Source organism: Enhydra lutris, unplaced genomic scaffold (assembly GCF_002288905.1).
Source record: "Enhydra lutris kenyoni isolate GAN:26980312 unplaced genomic scaffold, ASM228890v2 scaffoldscaffold34, whole genome shotgun sequence".
In the NCBI taxonomy this organism is placed as follows: Eukaryota; Metazoa; Chordata; class Mammalia; order Carnivora; family Mustelidae; genus Enhydra; species Enhydra lutris.
This window is the reverse complement of record NW_019154118.1, coordinates 3,571,038-3,598,148: the sequence shown is the minus strand read 5'-3', so window position 1 is coordinate 3,598,148 and position 27,111 is coordinate 3,571,038.

Here is a 27,111-nt window from a genome sequence, read left to right as displayed (position 1 = left end):
TTTTAGAAGTCTGTGGTTCTTGAAGGGAGATCTATCCAGAGCAAAATAAGGCCACAAACTATTTGGGGCCCCTTTCAGCTTAAAGACTTAGAGCTGAATTTCTCCAAGGGCTCATCCTTCACATTGTCTAAAATATAGGAGGCGCTGAGTGAACATTAATTGGGTGATGTTGATTTTGTGCTATCTATCTTTATGTAATCTGAGTGGGTTTCCGAGTGTATCTGCAGCTTCCAAATATTTTATCTAATCTTCCTTGAGATTTTTTTTTTAAATTTTATTTTTTATAAACATATAATATATTTTTATCCCCAGGGGTACAGGTCTGTGAATCGCCAGGTTTACACACTTCACAGCACTCACCATAGCACATACCCTCCCCAATGTCCATAATCCCACCCCCCCTCTCCCAACCCCCCTCCCCCCATCAACCCTCAGTTTGTTTTGTAAGATTAAGAGTCACTTACGGTTTGTCTCCCTCCCAATCCCATCTTCTTTCATTTACTCTTCTCCTACCCCCTTAACCCCCCATGTTGCATCTCCTCTCCCTCATATCAGGGAGATCATATGATAGTTGTCTTTCTCCGATTGACTTATTTCACTAAGCATGATACCCTCTAGTTCCATCCACGTCGTCGCAAATGGCAAGATTTCATTTCTTTTGATGGCTGCATAGTATTCCATTGTGTATATATACCACATCTTCTTTATCCATTCGTCTGTTGATGGACATCTAGGTTCTTTCCATAGTTTGGCTATTGTAGACATTGCTGCTATAAACATTCGGGTGCACGTGCCCCTTCGGATCACTACGTTTGTATCTTTAGGGTAAATACCCAGCAGTGCAATTGCTGGGTCATAGGGTAGTTCTATTTTCAACTTTTTGAGGAATCTCCATGCTGTTTTCCAGAGTGGTTGCACCAGCTTGCATTCCCACCAACAGTGTAGGAGGGTTCCCCTTTCTCCGCATCCTCGCCAGCATCTGTCATTTCCTGACTTGTTAATTTTAGCCATTCTGACTGGTGTGAGGTGATACCTCATTGTGGTTTTGATTTGTATTTCCCTGATGCCGAGTGATGTGGAGCACTTTTTCATGTGTCTGTTGGCCATCTGGATGTCTTCTTTGCAGAAATGTCTGTTCATGTCCTCTGCCCATTTCTTGATTGGATTATTTGTTCTTTGGGTGTTGAGTTTGCTAAGTTCTTTATAGATTTTGGACACTAGCCCTTTATCTGATATGTCATTTGCAAATATCTTCTCCCATTCTGTCAGTTGTCTTTTGGTTTTGTTAACTGTTTCCTTTGCTGTGCAAAAGCTTTTGATCTTGATAAAATCCCAATAGTTCATTTTTGCCCTTGCTTCCCTTGCCTTTGCGATATTCCTAGGAAGATATTGCTGCGGCTGAGGTCGAAGAGGTTGCTGCCTGTGTTCTCCTCAAGGATTTTGATGGATTCCTTTCTCACATTGAGGTCCTTCATCCATTTTGAGTCTATTTTCGTGTGTGGTGTAAGGAAATGATCCAATTTCATTTTTCTGCATGTGGCCATCCAATTTTCCCAACACCATTTATTGAAGAGGCTGTCTTTTTTCCATTGGACATTCTTTCCTGCTTTGTCGAAGATTAGTTGACCATAGAGTTGAGGGTCTATTTCTGGGCTCTCTATTCTATTCCATTGATCTACGTGTCTGTTTTTGTGCCAGTACCATGCTGTCTTGATGATGACAGCTTTGTAATAGAGCTTGAAGTCTGGAATTGTGATGCCACCAACTTTGGCTTTCTTTTTCAATATTCCTTTGGCTATTCGAGGTCTTTTCTGGTTCCATGTAAATTTTAGGATTATTTGTTCCATTTCTTTGAAAAAAATGGATGGTACTTTGATAGGAATTGCATTAAATGTGTAGATTGCTTTAGGTAGCATAGACATTTTCACAATATTTATTCTTCCAATCCAGGAGCATGGAACATTTTTCCATTTCTTTGTGTCTTCCTCAATTTCTTTCATGAGTACTTTATAGTTTTCTGTGAATAGGTTCTTAGTCTCTTTGGTTAGGTTTATTCCGAGGTATCTTATAGTTTTGGGTGCAATTGTAAATGGGATTGACTCCTTAATTTCTCTTTCTTCTGTCTTGTTGTTGGTGTAGAGAAATGCAACTGATTTCTGTGCATTGATTTTATATCCTGACACTTTACTGAATTCCTGTACAAGTTCTAGCAGTTTTGGAGTGGAGTCTTTTGGGTTTTCCACATATAGTATCATATCATCTGCGAAGAGTGATAGTTTGACTTCTTCTTTGCCGATTTGGATGCCTTTAATTTCCTTTTGTTGTCTGATTGCTGAGGCTAGGACTTCTAGTACTATGTTGAATAGCAGGGGTGATAACGGACATCCCTGCCGTGTTCCTGACCTTAGCGGAAAAGCTTTCAGTTTTTCTTCATTGAGAATGATATTTGCGGTGGGTTTTTCGTAGATGGCTTTGATAATATTGAGGTATGTGCCCTCTATCCCTACACTTTGAAGAGTTTTGATCAGGAAGGGATGCTGTACTTTGTCAAATGCTTTTTCAGCATCTATGGAGAGTATCATATGGTTCTTGTTCTTTCTTTTATTAATGTGTTGTATCACATTGATTGATTTGCGGATGTTGAACCAACCTTGCAGCCCTGGAATAAATCCCACTTGGTAGTGGTGAATAATCCTTTTAATGTACTGTTGAATCCTATTGGCCAGTATTTTGGAGAGAATTTTTGCATCTATGTTCATCAAGGTTATTGGTCTGTAGTTCTCTTTTTTGATGGGATCCTTCTCTGGTTTTGGGATCAAGGTGATGCTGGCCTCCTAAAATGAGTTTGGAAGTTTTCCTTCCATTTCTATTTTGTGGAACAGTTTCAGGAGAATAGGAATTAGTTGTTCTTTAAATGTTTGGTAGAATTCCCCCGGGAAGCCATCTGGCCCTGGGCTTTTGTTTGTTTGGAGATTTTTGATGACTGTTTCAATCTCCTTACTGGTTATGGGTCTGTTCAGGCTTTCTATTTCTTCCTGGTTCAGTTGTGGTAGTTTATATGTCTCTAGGAATGCATCCATTTCTTCCAGATTGTCAAATTTGTTGGCGTAGAGTTGCTCATAGTATGTTCTTATAATTGTCTGTATTTCTTTGGTGTTAGTTGTGATCTCTCCTCTTTCATTCATGATTTTATTTATTTGGGTCCTTTCTCTTTTCTTTTTGATAAGTCTGGCCAGGGGTTTATCGATCTTATTAATTCTTTCAAAGAACCAGCTCCTAGTTTCGTTGATTTGTTCTATTGTGTTTTGGGTTTCTATTTCATTGATCTCTGCTCTGATCTTTATGATTTCTCTTCTCCTGCTGGGTTTAGGGTTTCTTTCTTGTTCTTTCTCCAGCTCTTTTAGGTGTAGGGTTAGGTTGTGTACCTGAGACCTTTCTTGTTTCTTGAGAAAGGCTTGTACTGCTATATATTTTTCCTCTCAGGACTGCCTTTGTTGTGTCCCACAGATTTTGAACCGTTGTGTTTTCATTATCATTTGTTTCCATGAATTTTTTCAATTCTTCTTTAATTTCCTGGATGACCCATTCATTCTTCAGAAGGATGCTGTTTAGTCTCCATGTATTTGGGTTCTTTCCAAATTTCCTCTTGTGATTGAGTTCTAGCTTCAGAGCATTGTGGTCTGATAATATGCAGGGAATGATTCCAATCTTTTGATAACGGTTGAGACCTGATTTAGGACCGAGAATGTGATCTATTCTGGAGAATGTTCCATGTGCACTAGAGAAGAATGTGTATTCTGTTGCTTTGGGATGAAATGTTCTGAATATATCTGTGATGTCCATCTGGTCCAGTGTGTCATTTAAGGCCTTTATTTCCTTGTTGATCTTTCGCTTGGATGATCTGTCCATTTCAGTGAGGGGAGTGTTAAAGTCCCCTACTATTATTGTATTATTGTCGATGTGTTTCTTTGATTTTGTTATTAATTGGTTTATATAGTTGGCTGCTTCCACGTTAGGGGCATAGAGATTTAAAATTGTTAGATCTTCTTGTTGGACAGATCCTTTGAGTATGATATAGTGTTCTTCCTCATCTCTTATTATAGTCTTTGGCTTAAAATCTAATTGATCTGATATAAGGATTGCCACTCCTGCTTTCTTCTGATGTCCATTAGCATGGTAAATTCTTTTCCACCCCCTCACTTTAAACCTGGAGGTGTCTTCGGGTTTAAGATGAGTTTCTTGTAGGCAACATATAGATGGGTTTTGTTTTTTTATCCATTCTGATACCCTGTGTCTTTTGATTGGGGCATTTAGCCCATTAACATTCAGGGTAAGTATTGAGAGATATGAATTTAGTGTCATTGTATTGCCTGTAAGGTGACTGTTATTGTATATTGTCTCTGTTTCTTTCTGATCTACTACTTTTAGGGTCTCTCTTTGCTTAGAGGACCCCTTTCAATATTTCCTGTAGAGCTGGTTTGGTATTTGCAAATTCTTTCAGTTTTTGTTTGTCCTGGAAGCTTTTAATCTCTCCTTCTATTTTCAATGATAGCCTAGCTGGATATAGTATTCTTGGCTGCATGTTTTTCTCGTTTAGTACTCTGAATATATCATGCCAGCTCTTTCTGGCCTGCCAGGTCTCTGTGGATAAGTCTGCTGCCAATCTAATATTTTTACCATTGTACGTTACAGACTTCTTTTCCCAGGCTGCTTTCAGGATCTTCTCTTTGTCACTAAGACTTGTAAATTTTACTATTAGGTGACGGGGTTTGGACCTATTCTTATTGATTTTTGAGGGGGGTTCTCTGAACCTCCTGGATTTTGATGCTTGTTCCCTTTGCCATATTGGGGAAATTCTCTCCAATAATTCTCTCCAATATACCTTCTGCTCCCCTCTCTGTTTCCTCTTCTTCTGGAATCCCAATTATTCTAATGTTGTTTCGTCTTATGGTGTCACTTATCTCTCGAATTCTTCCCTCGTGGTCCAGTAGCTGTTTGTCCCTCTTTTGCTCAGCTTCTTTATTCTCTGTCATTTGGTCTTCTATATCGCTAATTCTTTCTTCTGCCTCATTTATCCTAGCAGTGAGAGCCTCCATTTTTGATTGCACCTCATTAATAGCTTTTTTGATTTCAACTTGGTTAGATTTTAGTTCTTTTATTTCTCCAGAAAGGGCTTTTATCTCTCCCAAGAGGGTTTCTCTAATATCTTCCATGCCTTTTTTGAGCCCAGCTACAACCTTGAGAATTGTCATTCTGAACTCTAGATCTGACATATTACCAATGTCTGTATTGATTAGGTCCCTAGCCTTTGGTACTACCTCTTGTTCTTTTTTTTGTGGTGAATTTTTCCGCCTTGTCATTTTGTCCAGAGAAGAGTATATGAAGGAGCAAGTAAAATACTAAAAGGGTGGCAACAACCCCAGGAAAATATGCTTTAGCCAAATCAGAAGAGATCCCAAATCGTGAGGGGGAAGAAAGGGGATAAAAAGAGGTTCAGAAAGAAAAAAAAAAAAAAAGAAACAATTAAAAAAAGAAAACCAATAAAGAAAAAATATAAAAAGGAAAAAATATATATATATATTAGATAAACTAGTTAAAAAACGTTAAAAAAGAAAAGGGTAAAAGTTAAAAAAATTTAGCAGAAGAAGAAAAAAAATTGAAAAAGAAAAAAAATTAAATTAACTGCAAGGCTAAGAAATCATGGGGAGAAAGCCATGAGTTCCGTGCTTTGCTTTCTCCTCCTCTGGAATTCCGCTGCTCTCCTTGGTATTCAAACTGCACTCCTTGGTAGGTGAACTTGGTCCTGGCTGGGTTTCTTGTTGATCTTCTGGGGGAGGGGCCTGTTGTAGTGATTCTCAAGTGTCTTTGCCCCAGGCGGAGTTGCACCGCCCTTACCCGGGGCTGGGCTGAGTAATCCGCTTGGGTTTGCAGGGTTTGCTTTTGGGAGCTTTTGTTCCCTGAGTGCTTTCTTTAGAGTTCCGGAGGGCGGGAATGAAGATGGCGGCCTCCCGGTCTCCGGCCCGGAGGAGCCGAGAGCCTCGGGCCCCACTCCTCAGTGCGCCCTCAGAGAACAGCGCCCAATTACTCCCGTCACCCTGGCCTCCGGCCGCGCTCCGAGCTGACCGAGCCTGCGACCGGTTCAAGGTAACCCCGAACTGAGAGCTCACTCCTCAGCTCTGTCTCTGTAGCCGGCTTCCCCGTTCTAATACCTGTAAGCTCTGCGACACTCAGACACCCCCGATCCTTCTGTCACCCTGCGGGACCTGAGGCCACACTGACCCTGCGTGGGCTTCACCCCGGTTAAGTCTCTGGAGCGATGTCCCTCAGCAGAACAGACTTTTAAAAGTCCCGATTTTGTGCTCCGTTGCTCCGCCGCTTGCCGGGAGCCGGCCCCTCCCCCCGCGGTCTATCTTCCCGTCGCTTTGGATTCACTTCTCCACCAGTCCTACCTTTCAGAAAGTGGTTGATTTTCTGTTTCTAGAGTTGCTGTTCTTCTTCTCTTCGATCTCCCGTTGGATTTGTAGGTGTTTGCAATCTTTAGATAAGCTATCTAGCTGATCTCCTGCTACCTGAAGTAGTCTCAGCCTGCTACTTCTCCGCCATCTTGACTCCTCCCTTCCTTGGGATTTTTAATGGCCCCCTTTGCAACTGCCCCACCCCCAATCATGGCACAGCTTCTATTTCTAGATATTTCTTATTTGGGCTTCGGGTTGTGTGGGCATTTTGAAACCCAGGAGCATATGAGCTTGTACATCACCTAACTGAGGTCTTTCTGGGTCTATTGTTTCAGGTTTTAATTTCAATACGTTGAGGTGAGTCTCCACCTGAATTTCTCAGACCTTCTTTGCATTCATATCCAGGCTGTTCTGAGTACTCTGTATACCTGTGTGAATTTCCCTGAAAGACTCTAGTGTGTCATTGTACTTGTGTATTAATAATATATCTGATTCATTACTACTGCACCTCAAGCAATATGACCTCAGGGCATATACATGACATTTAAGACCAAGAATTATTTCACATAGAACAGATCTGCTTAAAATATAAAATCATCTTTAGGGATTTAGGGAGAGTGAAAATGTAATGGATGGAGCTGATTTTTAAAAACAAACACTTGGTCCTGAAACTGCTTCTTTGAGTCTTTTGTTTTATGAGGAATGGGAAACTGGCTTCAACCTGACTTCAAATTAGCCTTGACTCCTACTGGGCATCTCAGGAGCACTCTTCTAGCAGAATCACCATGTCGGGTTTGCAGCTGCTCTGTCATCTCTTAGCCAATGACCTAAAGAGGCAGGGGAGCCTATCTGAGCATCCTAGGAATCCTCAGCATTTTCCATGTAGCATGCAGTTGGGTCTTTACAAAGGTTGTTCTGGAAGTGGGTGCTAAGCATCTGTACTGACGATCTGCTCTGCCCGCCTCCTTCCACCCCCTTGGCCCTACTTTTCTGAATTAGCTCACTGTCTAGCGCCAAGGTGTTGGCCACAAGATTCCAACTAACAATAACCATCAGATCTTGCACGCACTGACCTGACACTCAGCACTGACTCTTTTTGTCATTGGTTTATACTGAGTAACTTATGGATATTTTCCTAACCTCACAGGGACTGAGCAGTAGATGCAGTAGAGGGGACTGGTGCCAGCTAGAATTGCTGGATTTGAATTGTACCACTCACTGGCTTTGCCAATAAGGGTGAATCCTCTTGACTGTGCTTTCTTCCAAAGAGATTTTCATCACCAAGCACACTGAAAATGATAGGCTGGGTGTTTACAACAAACACTCTTCATTTCCTTTACTCTAACACATTAGCAGTTTTTTGCACCTAACAGGCATCAACTGAAGGAGTCTGAGAGGCACAGTGACCTGGAATCTCCCTCCCTGCTTTACAGGGAACCTACCTTCCTGCAGCAGCAGATCCTTCACCATGATTTTCAAGGAGTTAATTTAAAATGATTTCTGTCCTGTCGGGATCTCTGAAGAGGGCTCCCACTACCCCTGACCTGCCTGATTTCAACCCAGACCCTCTCCTACTAACTTTAGCAAATGGGTGAAACACATTTAAATGAAGTACAACACTTTTTTTTTTTTTTTTTAAAGGAGCTGCAAGGATGTCTACCTACTGACATAGACTAAAATCTCACTAGGTGCTAACAGATCCTTCCTGAAGGAGAAACCATACCCCTCTTGGCTCTGAAGCCGTATATTTGCATATTGATAGAATCCATGGACTTGTATAGCTGGGTTGGGATATTAGGAACCATTGAGCATAATTCAGTGCAACAGTTTGCCTCTTGGGAAGGGGTGAGGAGGATGATTATTTAATAGCTAGTGAGGCAGAAATTCTCAGTTTCCAAAGGGAAGCCACACTTTGATTTACCCATTAGAGATGCCATTCATTCATTCATTCATTCAATCATCAACCAGTGCTTCTGTGTCAGATATTGTCAGTTGCTGAAGATATTGGAGGGAAATAATCATAGTATTAAAGGATGTTGCTACAGCTTGCCTCCATTGCTCATCCGCATTTTACCAATTGTCTGTATAGCATCTATGCAAAGGATCACAGGAATTACAGGGTCCTATCTCTCCTTCTTATCAATTTTGATCTCCCCACAGGGATTAAGTACACAGAAAATGCACTCAGTAAACATTTGTGTTGATTGTTCTATATGAGTTCTGGGTCATGGAGTTTCAAGGTCATAGAGCTGTCAAGCCCAAAAAGACTGTAACGGTATCTAGTTAACAGACCCCCTTCCCCCTTTTTAAATAGACAAACACACTGAGATTCAGAAAGTTTAGGTTATTTGCTAAAAGACAGAAAATTAGTTGTTCTTGGAGGTGAGGTAAGATCCCACCTGTCCTAACTGCCCTCTGGTTACTCCTGGTAGTATACAAATTCGTGACAAAAATCTGTAAACCCAACCAAAGAAGACTGTAAGTGACAACTGAGGTTAAAAGTTTGCAACATTGGCCACACATTTAGAGTCACCTGGAGGAGCACATAAACCCACGGAAGACAGGGGTCCACTCCCCAGAAATTTTAATTTACTTGATTTGGGCCAAGTGTGGACTACAGAACTTATAAAAGACGTCCTGGATGATTCTTATGTGTTGCTTTAAGGAAAACGCTAATGGACCATTTACTTATACATTCTGCTGTCATGTGCATTCATTCATTCATTCATTCATTCATTTCACTCCACATATTTCCCTAAATATTTAGTTAGCAAGAGAGATGTACATAGAAAATCTCTAGAACAGTCCATATCCTAGCCTTTTCTAGGCTCCCAGGACACCACACTTGCCAAAGCCCTTACCCTGTTACTAAACATCACTAACAAGCAGGATTAGCCAGCAAGCCCAGCTCAACCCGTTTTCCCGGCTTGCCCCAAACAGGAGCCACTGGAGGGCCATGCCAACATCTGCTGGGACCACGTTCACATTCAAGGCCATGACAGAAGGCACTAGGGGCTCGTTTCCCTTTATTTACTTTTAATTATAATTTTCCTGCGTGGCTCTGCCCTCCCGTGAGAGCAGTGGCACCCTGTTAATGGGATTATGTGGTGTGGAGGCTACTGTGTGCGTATGTGCTGCTCCTCCTGTCTCTGAATTTCAATAATTGATTTTGGTCTGTTCCCTGACACTTGCCTTTGCAGCACAGGGTGTTATTAGGGCCTTTGTTCCATTTTTGAGTGACAAAGCCTTTACAAGCCAGCCAAGCAAAAGCAATTGTTGCATCTCTCACTTTTCTTATTAACTAACAGAGAATTGCAGGCAGCTTGAAACCCGCTGAGAGAAATAATAACATAAGCGGCTGCTTGGGAGCAAAGTGGGTCCTTTCAACCACAACAGCCTGGTGAGATTAACAAGGGCCCCTCCCCTCATTTATTTGCTGGATCTGAGCTCTCCATCTTCAGTTTCTGTCCCCTCTGTCTTTCCCACATTACATCTCTGTTTCTAGACAACTTTCCACCGCCCAAAGCAGCACACTGTTCTACTGAGAAGTAAAGCCACTTGAGAATCCAAGGGGCAAAAGGATTCCTCCACATGGATATTGATCCTGCTCTGTGTTCCGGTTCTCTGGGGATTGGAGTCACCCTCCCCGATGACTGAGGCTTGCTGGTTGTTAGGAAATTCTGTGTCTGCTTTTACATATTTTTCAATCAAAATACTGGTTATGAAAGATTTAAAACATACAAAAGAGAAAGACAGAAAATGAATATTAGTGTATCTAACATCCAGATTAACAAAAAATATGTCACCCATACAGGTGAGCTCTTTGTAGAGTCCACCTCCCCCTCAAACACCCTGCCAGTCTATTCAGCCCCTTTCCTTCCTCACAGAGTTCAAAACCATTCCAAATTTGGTATTATCATCATCCCAAGGCATTCATCTATATTTCTACCACATGGATGTGTCACTCAACAATATAAAATGCTATTGGCATGCTTTTAAACTTACACAAAGTTAACCATACCATTATGTATTCATTCATCTAAAAGTTTTATACGTACCATTCTTCCATTTGAAACATGAGCTAAAGTTCCTCAATGTTTACCTTGAGTGCTGTATTTTGTCCTATGATAAGTCACTATTCTGCACTTACCTATTTGCTTGTTGGAGGACATGTAGCTGCTTGCTTACATTTTGCTGCTACAAATGTTGTTGCCCATCATATCTGGGGTCCCAGATCCTTGAGCACACACTCAAGTCTTTCCAAAGCCATGAGCCCAGATGTGGGATTGCCAGGTGATAGGGCTGTACATCTTCAACTCTAATGGGTGAAGGATTTTCTCCTAAAATTGTAAGAAAATGAAAAGTAGAGATTATTATTCCCATTTCATGTCTGAGCACAGAGAAAAATGGTTTCTTCCTGTGTTTGGCTAGGAAGACAATCACACTGGGGAAAGAAAATCGCTTTCTCCAAGTTTCTTTTCTTGCTCTCTCACCATCCAGGGTGTCCTAGTTGAAAAGAAGCATCACAGATCCATTTCCTAATGGAACTGGAAGCTCATCCCTTGCTCCTGTTTTGGTGACTTTGGTTTCTATTCAATAGCCACTGACAGGTGAGATCCTTAGTCACAGGCATACTATTTCCTGTGGCCAGGCAGGATGTCCCCTTCTCTGTGAAAAGATGCTGTACTTATTGACCCTGAACTCCAAGCCAAGTGGTGCCCTTTCCTCTACTTCCATGTAAGCTTCAGGGAGTCAGGTGGGCACACTGGCAAAAACTTTGATTTTGCAGTAAGAGTTTGTCTTAAATTTAGATTCTCACCCTTACTAGTTTTGTAGTCATAAACAAATACTTAACTTCTCAAATATTGCTTCCTTATCTGTAAAAGAAAAGTGATCACATTTGCCTTGAAAAATGAAGCAAAGTAAAAAGCACAATGCTTGGAACTCAGTGACTGCCCAATAAATGGCTGATGTGTTGTTGTTGCTGTTTTTAAGATTTTATGTATTTATTTATTTATTCAGAGAGAGAGAGTGGAGGGAAGGACATAGGGAAAGGGAGAGAGAGAACCTCAAGCAGACTTCCCACTGAGCCTAGAGCCCACTGCATGGCTCCATCTCATGATGCTGGGATTACCACCTGAGCCAAAATCAAGAGTCAGAGGCTCCACTGACTATGCCACCCAGGTGCCACAGTGCCTATGTGGCTTTAATGGTATGTCATGCTCTGCACATCTGGCATATGGTGGCCTGAATGCTCCAGCGGAGGAAAGCATCCTCACGGGGAAATCCTCGCCCCCCACCTCCCTCCCTTCAGACTCCATTTCCCCAGCGCTGGACACACTGGGGATTCATGACCTTGATTCCTGACAGTTTAGAGAGGAGGTGAAGTTCAGAGAGCTTTGCCAGACCTACTCCCATTCTTACCCCAAGGAAGCAAGGAGAACCAGTTTCTATGGAGACAGAAATCTCAGCTATGTGCATGTGAGGCTCCTCTCCTGACCCTCTTCCCCGCCTTCCTGTGAATGTCCTATAGGAGATGAAGGAGCCATTTCCTGCCTTTCTCAGAAAAAACTTAGGATGTTGAGACATCTCTCAGATCCCTTCAGAGGTGAGCAAGAGGGTGGGCTGGAGTCCACTGTACCTGCAGGGCACAGAGTTGTAGTGCTTCTCTGTTGTTTCCTTCCTCACAGGTATTGTTTCCTCATGTAGTTGTCACCCCATTTAAGGACCCCTTCTATCTTTGTTTCTGTCTATAACTCCTCCTTCCCTGATGCTCTTCTCACCCTCTTCTCATTTTCTTCCTTGTCTGGGCCTCCTGGCACCTCCTGTCCCCAAAGACTCTCATGCAGCCCTTTTGAATGAACGATAACTGCAAAGAAAAGAAATGTTAAAAAACAATATTTTCTGTGCACCAATGTGTAAAATGTACAATAACAAAGCAGAACGTACTAAATGAATTATGGTTAAAAAAACAAAAAACAAAAAAACCCACAAATTACCAACCTGTCAAATACTATTAACACACAAATCAGTAGGAAGAATAAGAATGTATGTACAGAGGGAGTTTTCTTCTTTTGCAAAGCAAATATCAGTCCCTCATAACAGCTGGTTTCAGTGTCTTGAATGAGTAACTGATAAAGGGAAGGGAAGCAGAAGACTCTGGGATGAATCGTTTTTCATAGTGTCAATATCACGTGTTACTTTGTGTGCAATTCGGGTGCATGCCTATATTTGAGTGAGGGCTCGCTGTCTTCTACTAGCTTAATGATATCTTCTTCCATAACGTAGATAGGAAAGGAGAAATCAAGGCAACTATAGTGGGGGAGGAAATGGATTTGTATTTTTACTTACTTCTTTTTTTTTAAAGTAGGCTCCACACCTAGCATTGAGCTGGATAATGGGCTCACACTCCCCACTGTGAAATCAAGACCAGACCCAAGACCAAAAATTGGACACTTAACTAAGTGAGCCACCCAGGCACCCCAAGTTGAATTTTTAAATTGAAAGGCTGATTTGTTTTCTGAAAGAAAGGCAGGTTTAAAAGAAAGCCACAGGGGGCACCTGGGTGGCTTAGTCAGTTAAGTGAGGTACTGGATTTCTGCTCAGGTCATGATCTCAGGAACCTGACATAGAGCCCACCTTGGTCTCTGTACTGAGTGTGGAGCCTGCTTGAGATTTTCTCTCCCTCTGTCTCTCCTTCTGCACTCACATTCTCTTTCTCTACAAAAAAAAAAAAAAAATTTTTTTTAAAGAAAGCTACATATACAAGAAAATCTCTGTGTAGAGACTAATAGGTGATATCCATTTTGGCAGAGAGCAGTGGCTTTCTCTTTAGTTTTCTTTTTTGTTTTCTATGCTGAAAGGAAACAAATGAACTGGGTCTTCAATCCTATAGGAGTCTGGCTTTCACAGAAGCACCTCAAAGTTCCTGTTAGGAATGGGGAAAAAATTATATTACTTCGGAGGTGAATTACGACAATGGTGATAATCTCAGGGCTTCCTGAGTCCATGGACATTCCTCATTGATTAAAGGGTGATTTTCTTGAAAACATGGCTACGGCCGGCAGAGCAGAATCCAAACAGATTCTCACCCTACAGTCACACACAACTTCTTTAAGTTGATCTAAATCTCTGGGGTTTGCTTTTCAGAAGGAGATTAAGTGGCCAAGACATCAGTTGAGTATGAAATTAGAAGTGGGAGAAACTAAATTTTAAACAGATTTAGCTCATCTGGTCCACAGGAGATGCACATTACCTCTTGTTTGAAGAAAGGCATTTGTTATGAACTGCCAGGATGACCTGTGACAAGTACTAATTAACAAGCATCTGCTTCTGTTCTCTGTTAACTAGAGATAATACTTCTTGCTTGATCTTAATATAACAGAATACAGCCTTTTAAAGTGCTTTGGGGAACCTGGATAAAAAGAAATGTAGAAATGTAAATTAGTATTAATGTTATCATTGTTTAATTGAAAAGAGCATTTTCTTATCATAAAAAAACAACTTTGAGTTAGAGAAGTACTTGTGATTATATTAGTTCAACTGAAACTGAATGGATTTCAATGGCTAACCCTAAACATAAAAGAATGTTACTTTAGCCTATGTTTACATTTACCATGGCCAAGTACAAGAGTGTGAGTCAGGAGATGTGAGATTAAGTGGAAGACTTTCTAGTTTCTGTTTGTTCCATGTGCAAGTCAATGCTGTGTATGATTACAGTGTTACTTGAATTTAAGTGCTTTGTTTTCCCCTGGGTTACAAACATCTGAAGGGGGAGGGAGGATAAGAGGATAAAGGGAATTGAAAAGAATTTTCAAAAGGCATTGTAGGGAACATCAGCTGAGGAGTGAGTTATAAATGAATCTGAGGAAGAGACATTTAATTTCCTTCCACATAAGCTTGAGGCTGAACAGAAGAACTTACCAGGCATAATTTTACTTACTAGGAGCAGCAAATTTAAAAAAAATTATTCTTGTAGAGGAAAATAATTCAAGTCATTTGATAATAATTATCTGTTACATTTGTTAAGCATTTTTGCAGTTCATTGTTCCTTATAATTTCTACATAATTCAGTTCCACAAATATTTGGTGAGTGCTCACTAGGTTTCAGATAAGTAGTGGGTTTGGGAACATAAGGCTCAAAGAAGTCATAGTCTCAAGGGGGTGACAGAGTATGAGAGAGACACCTAAGATAAATGAATAAAAGGTAATGTGGCCAAATCTATAATTGTGGAAATCATAAACAATGAGGAGAATATGGAAGAGTGAGCAATTAATTCTGCCTAGGCTTGTATTTAAATAAATCCAGAATATGTATTTATTACATAAGCATTCATTCATTCATTCACTCAAATAACAATTGATTTTTTGCTTACCTACACTGTGATAGATCTTACACTAGTCAAGGAATGACATGAATGAAACACAATTATACACTGAAACAAGTTGAATAATAAACAAAACTTATTTAGGCTGTGGTCTTCCTTAGGGATGCCTTTCCTCAGCTGGCAAGGGAACAGGGGATTTAATAGGAGTTAGCAAAACAAAAGAGGGAAAGTCTTCCAGTCAGAAGGAAGGGCATGGATAAAGTGATGAAGTTCTAGAACATAGGTGAGGTTCGGTGTGGTGAGGTCCAGGGCCGATGACCAAGAAAGAATTCTTGAGACATCTTTGGTGCAAAATGGTGGTTTATTAAAGCACGAGGACAGGACCCGTGGGCAGGAAGAACTGCTGCCCCCAGGGATGTGAGGAGTGGTCTGTTGTATACCTGTAAGTTAGGGAGGGGATTAGGGATGGCATAAGTCTCTAAGGAATTTTGAAAGCAAGGTTTCTAGGACCTTGAGTGGCTAGCTATTGTCTGGGGAAAAGTTTATTCATTACCAGTAATAAAACATTCTCGTGAGACCCTTTAGATGTATATCAGTGGGCCATATGCTTAGGAATGATTGTCAACAGCTATCTTGGAGGTTTAGAGATAAAGTTTCCTAAAGGAATTGTTAAAGTAGACTTATAGGATCCTGGTTGGGGGTAGAGGGTTGGTCAGGCTAGGATTGTCCTTTGCTCTTAACAAAGCCTTAAGGTAGAGGTCACTCTGCCTGTTTTAAGGGCTTGTCAGTAGGTAAGGAAATTTAATAATTATTCTTCTGCCTCTGTTTCCCACATCAAAAGCTCTGTTGTAGGTGAAATGCAAGTTCCAAAGGAAGGAAGAGCAAGGAGGAAAATGGTGTGTGTATTAGTCTAACAGGGCTGATGTAAGAAAGTACCACACACGCTGGGTTGCTTAGAATAACAGGAATGTATTGTCTTCAAAATTCTGGAAGCTGAGGGGCACCTGGGTGTCTCAGTGGGTTAAGCCTCTACATTTGGCTCAGGTCATGATCCCAAGGTCCTGGGATCAAGCCCTGCATCAGGCTCTCTGCTCAGCGGGGAGCCTGCTTCCCCATCTCTCTCTCTCTGCCTGCACCTATGTCTACTTGTGAACTCTCTCTCTGTCAAATAAATAAATAAAATCTTAAAAAAAAATTCTGGAAGCTGAAAGTTTGAGATCACAGTGGCAATAGGTTTGGTTTCTTTTAAGGACTATGAGCAAAAATCTGTTCCAGTCCTCTCACATAGTTTCTGGTGGTTGGCTGAACATCTTTGGTGTTCTTTGGTTGTGGAAGTGTCATGTTAATCTCTGTCTTTATCTCCACATGGCCATGACGTTCTCCCTATGGGTGTGTCTTTGTCTACATCTTTCCTTTTGGTAAAACTGCCAATCATATTAGACCAGGAGCCTACTCTAATTTATATGACCTCATCCTAATTTAACTAATCACAACAACAAAGACCTTATTTCCAAGTAAGGTAATGTTCTGAAGTATTAGAGGTTAAGTCTCTAGGATAGGAATAGGATGGGGGAGGGGGAGGCAAGCCAGGCTGGCTTATGTGAGAACTGATAGGTCATGTTAGGGACTTGGCTATTTAACCAAGATTTAGAGCAAAGTGTGATGGTTGAATCTGCTTTTCAAAAAGGTCTCCCTACTTTTCCATGTAGGATTCATTACAGGATTGTTGGGTGTGGACAGGTCCTTTGTAAACTATTATAGTCATCTGGGTGAGAGATAATGGACTAAGGTATAGCAGGAAGGAGAAGATGGAAAGGGAGAGAAATTAATAGATTAGGGTGATGCTTAAAAGGTTAAAAAAATCAATGGGACCACACAATAGCTTTGGATGGTAGAGGAGGGTAGGGTCAAGGATGACAATTAGATGGAATGTAGTGTCATTTAGTGGCACAGGACCATATTTAGGGAGGGAAATCTTGAACTTAGTCCTGGTTATGTAGAATATAAAGAACCTTTGAAATAACCTAGAGGAGATGTTGAGTATGTTGTTGGAGCATCCTAGAACTCAGCAAAGAGACCTGGGTTAGAATATAAATTGGGGGGGCGCCTGGGTGGCTCAGTGGGTTAAGCCTCTGCCTTCGGCTCGGGTCATGGTCTCAGGGCCCTGGGATCGAGCCCCGCATCGGGCTCTCTGCTCAGCAGGGAGCCTGCTTTCCTTCCTCTCTCTCTCTGCCTGCCTCTCTGCCTACTTGTGATCTCTGTCTGTCAAATAACTAAATAAAATCTTTAAAAAATATATAAATAAATGGGCTTAATAAAATAATTTACTTTAAAAAAAAGAATATAAATTGGGGAATGATTGTTTTCTGTATTAGTTCAAAAGATTAAGGCATGCATATAAATAAAATGTCTTAGGAAGAAGGTAGTATAAAATGGAAAAAGTCTAGGTATATGCTTTGATAAACTCCAATTCTAAAGGCCAATTAGACAGTGATAAGCCTGTAGAAGACAAGTGGCCAGAGAAGTAGGAGAAAAGCAGCCAGACAAGTCAAAGGAAGAAAGTATTAAAAAAAAAAAAAAAGAGGAGTAGTTAACAATATAAAATGTTGATTGAGGCAAATGGGTTGGGGGCAGAAGAGGTGCCATTGGATTCATAACATGAAATTCATTGAAGTCAGCACAGTACCATAAGACAACAGTTATTGCAGTGGGGTGAGAAATAAGTGAGAAGAGAAGCAATAGATAAAATGTATGCAATTTTTTTTGACAAGTTGCTTGACTGTGAAAATAAGAAGAGAAATGGGCTATCAATGTAGGATGTATAGAGTCAAGTGAAAGTTTCTGAAGATGGGTTGAGTATGTTTAAAGGTTGATATAGAGAACAACCATTGACACAAAAGAATGAACAAAAAAATCAACATTATCAGGTTCTCCAGAAAGCTGGAGGGGATAAGAACCAAGTGAAATATTGAGAGAGAGAAAGAGAGAGAGAGAGAGAGAGAGAGAGAGAGGTTGAGTTTAGCTAAGAGGAGCAGTAATTCCTACATTGTACCAGAATGGTAGAAAAAGAAAATGTGTTTTGATATAGGTATCATAGTGGCTATACTCAGTTTGAGTATAAACAGATGACTTTCTAGTAACTTCTGCCACTTTACTGAAAAATAAAATCACCTTTCTCCTATGGCCATTAAGGATTCTTGATACTATCTGGTTTATTCCATAACAATTCAATGAATTAAAATTTTAGAACTTGTCCAGTCTGGTTTAATGTCATAATTTTATATTTTATTCAATTCTGTTTCACCATAAAAGTTCAGATTTTGGTTTGAATGGTTCAGAATGTAATGCGCCTCTACTTATGGTCTCCTTAAACACTTTGGTCTTCCTTGGATAGGTGATATTCATGCAAGAAAGGAAACAAATGGAAAAGGAAAGTGTCTAACTCATTTTGTCTTTAAGGATGCACTTAGGATCAAAGTGAAGGGATGAGGAAAGATATTCCCTGAAAAGGGAAACCAAGAAAGCAGGGATATCTACACATATATAAGACAACATAGATTTTAAGCCAAAAAATGGTAACAAACAACAAAGATCATTATATAATGATAAAATGGTCAATCCATCAAGAAGATATAACAATTATAAATACATAGACACCCAACATTTGAGAATCTAAGTATATCAAACAAGTATTATCATACCTGCAAGGAGAAATAGATAATATTACAGTAATAGTATGGTCTTTGATACCCCACTTTCAACAATGCATAGATTATCTGGACAGAAAATCAATAGGGAAATGTTGGATTTTATTCCAACTTTAGGTCAAATGGGCCTATTAGGCAGGCACAGAACATTCTATCTAACAGGAACAGAAAACACATTCTTGTCAAATGCACATGGAACATTTTCCAAAAAAGATCATGTAATAGGTCACCAAACAAGTCTTAGCAAATTTAAGAAAATTGAAATCATATCAAGTTTCTATTATAACCACAGTGGCACAGAACTAGAAATCAATGACAGGAGAAAGGCTAGAAAATCTGTACGTAAGTGAAAATTAAACAAGCACTCCTGATCAACCAATGGGTTAAAAATTAACTTTAAAAATATTGAAACAAACAAAAATGGAAACAGAACCTACCAAAACCCAAATTATTCTGCATAAGCAGTTTTAAGGGAGAATTTTATAGCAATAGATGCCTAAACTCAGAAAAAAGAAAGATCTCAAATAAACAGCCTAACTTTACAATTCAAAGAACAGGAAAAAGAAGAATAAACTTTGCCCAAAGTTAACAGAAGTAGGGAAATGGCAAAGATTAGAACAGAATAAATGATATAGAGATCAGAAAAACAGAAAAGACTAACAAAAGTAAGAATTTTTTTTAAGATAAATGAAATTGGTAAAACTTCAGTTGGACTAAGAAGAGAAAAGACAGAAAATCAGAAATGAAAAAAGAGACATTATATGTGATAGCAAAAAAAAAAAAAAAAAGATGATAGGACACTAGTATGGGCAATTCTAAGCCAATAAATATTTGAGTAACCTAGAACAAACAGATAAAACCCTGGAAGCATACAACCTACCAAGACTGAATCATAAAGAATTAGAAAATCTGAACAGAACAATAGTGAGTAAAGAGATGTATCAGTAATCAAAAATATCCCAACAAAGAAAAGCCCAGAAACACATGGTTTCACTGGAAAATTCTACCAAAAATTAAAAAAAATTAATGCCAATTCTTCTCAAACTCTTTCATAAGTTTGATGAGGGGAAATTCATTTTATAAGGCCAGCATTCCCTAACACCAAAGCCAGATAAGGATACTACGAGAAAATAAAACTATTGACCAATATTCCTGATGAATTTAATTCAAAACATTTAAACAGAATACTAGCAAACCAAATTCAACAGCAAATTAAAAGGATAATACACCACGTTCAGGTGGGATTTATCCCTGGGATAAAAAGGTGATTCAACATATGCAAATCAATAAATGTGATACACCACATTAATAGAATGAAAGATAAATATCATAAAATCATCTCAATAAAGGCAAAAAAGAAAACATTGGCAAAATATAGCATCCCTTTGTGATAAAAAAAAAAGCTTCAACAAATTAAGTATAGAAGGAACATACCTCAACATAATAAAATCTATGTATTACAAACCCACAACTAACATCATACTCAATGGTTAAAAGTTCAAAGCTATTCCCCTAAGATCAAGAACAAGACAAGGGTGTCCACTCTACTTCTATTCACAGCATAGTGCTAGAAATCCTAGGCAGAGCAATTTGTCAAGAGAGAGAAATATAAAAGACATCCAAATCAGAGATAAGTAAAACTGCCTTTGTTTGCAGATGATATGATCTTATATACAAAAATTCTACATATTTTACCAAGCTTGTTGGAACTAGTAAACTATTTAGTCAAGTTATAGGATACAAAATTAATATATAGGAATCAGTTGCATTTCTACACAATAGCTGCAAAATGTCTGAAGAAAGAAATAAAGAGCACAATTCTATTCATAATAGTATCAGAAACAATAAAATACATAGGATAAATTTAACTGAGGAGGTGAAATACTGTACATTAAAAACTTCAAGATTAGTGTTAACTAATGCTATGATGATAATCATTTTCCAATATATAAATGTATCAAATCAACACTTCGTATGCCCTATACTTGCACAATGATATATGTCAATATAACTCAATAGCTTTTAGCTCAATATAGCTGGGGGCGGGGGCAAGTAAAGTACAGTTTCTGCCCACAGAATGTTGTTTACAAGTTTACATTCCAACTACTCACGGAATCTACTATCTATAGGCCCAGGAAGGGAAGAATGAGAACCCTATAGTCCAGTTAGTGGAGTCTCAAGGTGACTTCCCTAGTTGACATTAGTCCTTTTAGACCAGGAATCATTTGCTTCTGGTGGGAACTCATCTCTGTTCAGTTACTCTAGATTCTTTGCTCCAAACCAGTGAAGTCCCCAGCAAGCCACAACCACACAATCTCATCCCCTTCCACTCCCTCATGTCCCATGGACACTGTTAGAGATATCACCTGTAAGTTTCAGGGACTATTACAAACTTGAAGTTATGGTCTGTGATCTCCTTCTCTGGTCATACACCATTCCATTTCTTCTTAGTGCTCATCTCCCCATCTCAGTAATACAAGTCAGGTCAGTGAGACTCACATCTCAACAGACTATTAACTGGGTGGAACTGTCAGACTTATTTCATTCTTACAGATAGCCATAGATTTCATGAGTTTTTTTTGTTTTGTTTTGTTTTTGTTTTGTTTTTTTGTTTTTTTTGGGGCAGCAATCCTCTTCCACTTGAGAAAAGAGAGTGAGTCAAGAGGCATTCTCCTTGCTTTCCCTGTTCCTCACAAATAGTACTTTCCTCAAAAATGCTCCTTTTTAGCCTTCTATAGTAGGACAGAGGGATTTCAGAGCAGGAACCTTCTAGTCAAACCCTTAAGGAGGTGACTGACACCACAGCAGCCATTTATCTGAACTGATAATGTGGGATAGGCAATGGTTGATAAATTCTAAAAAAAACTGGGAAAGATCTACTTAGCACTTTCTGTTAACTGGTTATACAGGTAAAATAGCAGGAAGTTGAGAATGTGGGTTAGTTGGAATGCAAGTTAGATGGAATAATAGGAGGATTTCCAAGCATTAATGGGGATTCACTAGAGATCAATGATGATATATTTATATAAGATCTATCTGCCCTACTATGTGACAATCTCCAGCCATACTTGACTGCTTGGATGTAAGCATGGATAAACATATGCTTGGATTCCTACCCAATTCGAAATATAAGAAAAGGTACACAGGAAACAGAGGAGTGAGGGAGTTTGCAATATTGGCAAGGCTGTAATTGACAAGAAAGGCAGTGGAATCCAAACAATTTAGGAGAAAATGTGGAAAGAGAGAATGCTAACATTGGGGAAAAAACAGAGGGATCTCAACACAAATGTATTATATGATAAACATAGCATCAAGATCTCGGGGGTTTGAAGAATGTTTTTCAGTAGAAGTAATTTTTAAAAAATTAGATAGTAGGATGTTATGGCAAGAGAGTAGAAACTTAAGTCAATTTTTAAAGTAGGTCAGTTGCAGATCATGACAAAGATTGTGTTTGCTATGAGAGCAGATCCTTGAGGTGTAGTAGGGAAAAGTGTTACTGATTTTTAGTAGGTCAAGAATGGAGAAGTCAGGATTTTGAATAAATTATGGAGCTTCTAAAGTCAATGGCATTAGCATCAAAAAGGCAATTTTAACAAGAGAGTAAATAAGTAGTTGTATGGAAGGGGCAATGATAATCAGGAAGGATATCTCCACACCTGCAGACTCTGAAGCAAGTGGCAGCTTGAGAAAATACAAAGTTAAGTTTGCAAAGAAAGCAGTGTCTTCAGGAGCTATCCAAGTTTAACCAGTTTGGGCAGCCAGGTAAATTAAGGAATTGGCCAAAAAATCCTGAAAAATTTATGGAGGAGGGTTGGCGCACCTGGGTGGCTCAGTGGGTTAAAGCCTCTGCCTTTGGCTCAGGTCATGATCCCAGGGTCCTGGAATTGAGCCCCACATCTGGCTCTCTGCTCAGTGGGGGGCCTGCCTCCCCCCCACCTCCCCTTCTCTCTCTGCCTGCCTCTCTGCCTACTTGTAATCTCTCTCTCTCTGTCAAATAAATAAATAAAATATTTAAAGAAATTATGGAGGAAATATTCTAGATGGGACAGTGGAAAACTTGATGGATGAGGGAACAATAGGAGTTAGGGGAGCAAAGCCCAGTGGTATGAAAGATGGGTGGGGATGGATCTTCCCACTTTGGTAATGACAGAGGTAAAAAGGGACCAAAACGAGGGTAGTTAGGGGTTCAGGTCTGGTAGTCCCTTCAGGGAGGATGTAAGAGAATGTATATTAATTCCAACAGCCAGAGAGTATTTTCTAGAGTTGTAATATGATCCCCAGAATTGCAGTCTTTGTCCCCTAGGAGTAGTGTGATAGCAAACTGAGGAGTGCAGTTTCTATACTTATGCAGCATGGAAGAGTTGCATTTTTGACCAACCTATGTGCAGAGGAAGTCTGAGAATCTCTGTCCTTCTAGTTTATGACAGCATAGGGTACACTCCTGGTACACCAGGAGTGCATTTGTTATTTTACTAGTGCATGCATTTATTATTTCCTTCATTCACTCAACAGACACTTTTGAGTACCTTTTTGTGTACCAAGCTCCATGTATACATTGACGGATGAAAGAGGCAATAGCCTCATTATTCCTAGTGTTTACTTGGAAAAGATAGAAAATAAGTATCAAGAAAATTGACACACATAAATGTAATTATAATTTGGAAAAGTGCCGAAAAGGTAAACGGTAAAATGGCCTGATGGAAAATAAAATGCTTGTATGGGGACTTTGGGTCAATACAACCAGAGATTTTTAAAAATCAGATGGGTCTGGACATGCAAAGAGTTGAAGGCCATTTATCTCTGTCAGAAGTGATAAAGGGCAGCAGGGTGCTTTTGTGGTTTGCACACAATGGGATGGTGAAGGGTCACTCTTGCTGTATTGTGGAGAAAGGACTTAGAAGAGCAAGAGAGGAAGAAGGTGGTTAGATTCAGAAATTATGCCCATCAGTTCCTGGCTATCCTATCGCCATTAGAAACAACCTGCCTTTCATTTTGTCCGTTATGGACCCATTTTCAATAGCCTATTATTTCCTTCAAAATCTGAAACCTTGGATTTCCCTTTTGTCACTTTCCTCCATAATGATTTCACAGTACCCAAACTTAGTAGGTCAACTGGGAGTGAAAACGAAAATATATTTTCACATTAAGTGGTTATCTTGAAGTTCAAGTTATGTGCAGATAAGTAAATCTTAGATATCTGATGTCATTAATGTCATTACTGAACTTAGGTTGTCATAGTCCAACAAAATGACCAAATGTTATAAATAATTACCTCTCTAATTTCGAAGTCCATCCTTTTTCTAATCTTAAAACTGTGCTCATCTGTACTTAAACTATCTCCTAGCACCATTAGGTGATAATACTCTCTAGGTCTCCCATTATAGCCTTTGGCACATAAACCAGTTTCCCATTGGAAAAAAAAAAAAAATAGTTATCTCAGTATCCGATCCCCTCATTTCAGCCTTTTCTGGGAAGAATTGCAAAATGGTTATGTTTATCACTCTGGAATCAAATGACCTGGGGTCAAATTTCTTGCTCAATGTATAGTTATGTGACCTTGAAACACATTTAAATCCTCCAGGCCTCACTTTCCTCACATGGAAACTGAAGGGAGTAAATGCCTTTACCGCACATGGCTGTTTCTAGATCTAAATGAAAGAATGCAAGCAAAGCATTTATCACAACCTTGTCCATAGCAAATAGCCAATAAATGTCAGCTGTTATTATTGCTTGTATGATTAGCACAACCACTACCTTCACCTCAATCACAGTCATCACCACTACCACCACCAACTACTACCATCACCTCCACCATCACTGCCATCACCACTACCATCACCTCCACCACCACGACCATGCCATCACCACCAGCACCATGAGCATCACCACCACCACTGTTACTACCATCTAATTCTAATCACCAAAGGTCTTTTTTTTTTGAAGATTTTATTTATTTATTTGAGACAGAGATCACAAGTAGGCAGAGAGGAAGGCAGAGAGGGGGGGGGGGAAGCAGGCTCCCTGCTGAGCAGAGAGCCTAATGTAGGGCTTGATCCCAGGACCCTGAGATCATGACCTGAGCAGAAGGCAGAGGTTTAACTCATTGAGCCACCCAGGCACCCCCAAAGGTCTTTTCTTTTCACATATTTAATACCATCTCTCAAAACCAAATTAATTTATTCAATTTTCATTACTCATGGGATTTTTTTTCCTTCTGTTCTTCTGATTACTCTAGAGTCTATTAACCTTTGAAAGTATTTGAATATCTGAAGCTCACTTTCATATCTGAAACTACTTTTTCAATGCAATTAACCATAAAAAATTGAACTCGGCAAAATATTTATTTTAGCCTTATGATGACCACTTTACCATGACCACCTCTGTCTCTCTGTCTTTGTCTCAATTTCTACACATACACACATGGTTATGTCCAAAGGTCAAGGTTATGCAACCTCCTTAATCATGTACTAGATCTAGATGCTAGTGATGCTAGTGATGAGATCTCCCAGAACACTACACTGATCTGATCTTCTCTATTATCTCAAAGGAAACATTTTTCCTCATTTCTTTAATTGAAAATAGTAGCTTCCAAGATGTTGAAGGACACCATATATATATATATGTATATATATATATATATATATGACTAAAGCTGTTATGGTTTGCAATTGATTAGAAAGCATATTGATAAACTGATCTCCTTTGAATACCAAGCATGATCATGAAGAAGCACTATCCCATCCTGATAAGAAAACTGCTATGAAATTAGAGGATATGCTCAAATCCCCACAATGGGAAAATAGCAAAGCAAAACACTGAACCTAAGCACAAAGTCCAAGCCCAGGCTGGACTTTGTGTAAAGTCACATGAGAGTACCTGCCCCAGTCTGGTGACTTCCCCAAGTTTTCAGGAGGTCCGGACTCCAGGCAGTTTCTACAGAGTGCAAACTTACAACTCTCAAATTTATAAATTTGTAAGCTTTTCAGGAGCACTGACAGCATGTGTAGCAAATAACATTCCCTGGGGAAGGCATACCTTGAACTTCAGAGGAGAGCATTCTGGAATTATATTAATACCATGGCTTTTCAGTAAAAATTAGGTCGCAGACACTCTCACTCTGAATTAAAGAGAATGAATTTTACTTGACTACTCTCAGACCAGCTCCGTGTTCAGACTATCTCAGAGTTCATAGAAGTCCCTTAAATATTCATGAAAGCATAAAGGATCCCAAAATTAATCTGCATACTGAAGGTAGAGAGCAGAGAGGTCTGATTTCCAGGTATATATATGTATGTGAAAAGCCAATATTAGTCAATTCTGCTCCAGAGGAAGATTCTTCTGCATACCAGATGAATGACAAAAGGGAAAGCACTTTGTTTCAAAACCTACTCCAACTCCCAAATCACCCGTCAAACAAGCCACACATATTCCACTCAAACACAAGCACAAACACATCAAATTCTAGATGTTAGAAGAGGAAAAAAAAACAGAGGTCATATGTATGCATGATGCTGCTTCTTTTCACTCATGAGTTCAGAGTAATTTTTTCACCTGCTAACTCAATGTCAGAGTCTGAGAGACCAAATTCAGACTAAACAGCCAGGGGACTAAGCATGTGATGTTTGGCAAAGCAATCATTACAAAGAAACCTCACTTCTAAGGAAAGAAACATGGACGCCCTGAGGAGCTTTTGACCTGTATGCTTGTTCTTTGATGGTAAAAAAGAAGCATGTTTCTATAGACTCACTAGAAGTAAAGACTACTACGAGCTTTATTTTTAATCACAATAAGGACAAATTTTGTTGTGATAAATCCTGATGGCCTACGGAAATTAATTTTGACTTTGCCCTCAGCCTGGATATGAGGAAATCTAGTAGAGGGAAACCCAGAACAGAATCTGGCATCAGAGCCTGTCACTTACTAATTCTGTGGCTCAGATGAATTGCTAAGATTTTCCCAGCCTGGCTTCCTTAGCTGTAAAGCAAGGAAAATATTAGTAACTCCTTTTCATGGTTGCTTTGGGGATCGGTTGAGGGAAGTGTACGCCTGAATGTATGTGTGCATGTAAGCTCACACACATACACTCATATGCACATGTGCACTCACACGTCTATACATATTATGTACATAAATGCATGTGTGTGTGTGCATGCACCTATGACAACACTCCTGGAAAATTAAGTCCTATCCAATGATAAAGTAATTCTAAAATATAATTTAGGCTATCCTTTATAAGGTATTTGTTATAATGAAATTTTCCCTTTAATAAGTATGGACTAATTAGCTATTCTTCATGGACTGACCAAAACATTCATGAGATGGTAAGATTGGAATTTTAGTTAACACTCACAAAATAGTTTTGGGTTTTTGTTTGTTTGTTTTGTTTTGTTTTAGCTGCATGGATAGAACCAGTTTATGAGACTGAGGGCATCTCTAGCTTTGCATGTGAGCCAGAAGATGGCTGTCAAGGCTAAATGAGACATTAGTTGTGACTTGTGGTCTTTTAAAATAACATTCAGTGAGATGAACACACAGTAAATTCATAGTTGGTTCTTGCTTCCAACTCATTTTTTTCTACTCATGCCTGTATCCAAAAGGAAGGAACTCTGAGGTGGAAGTACT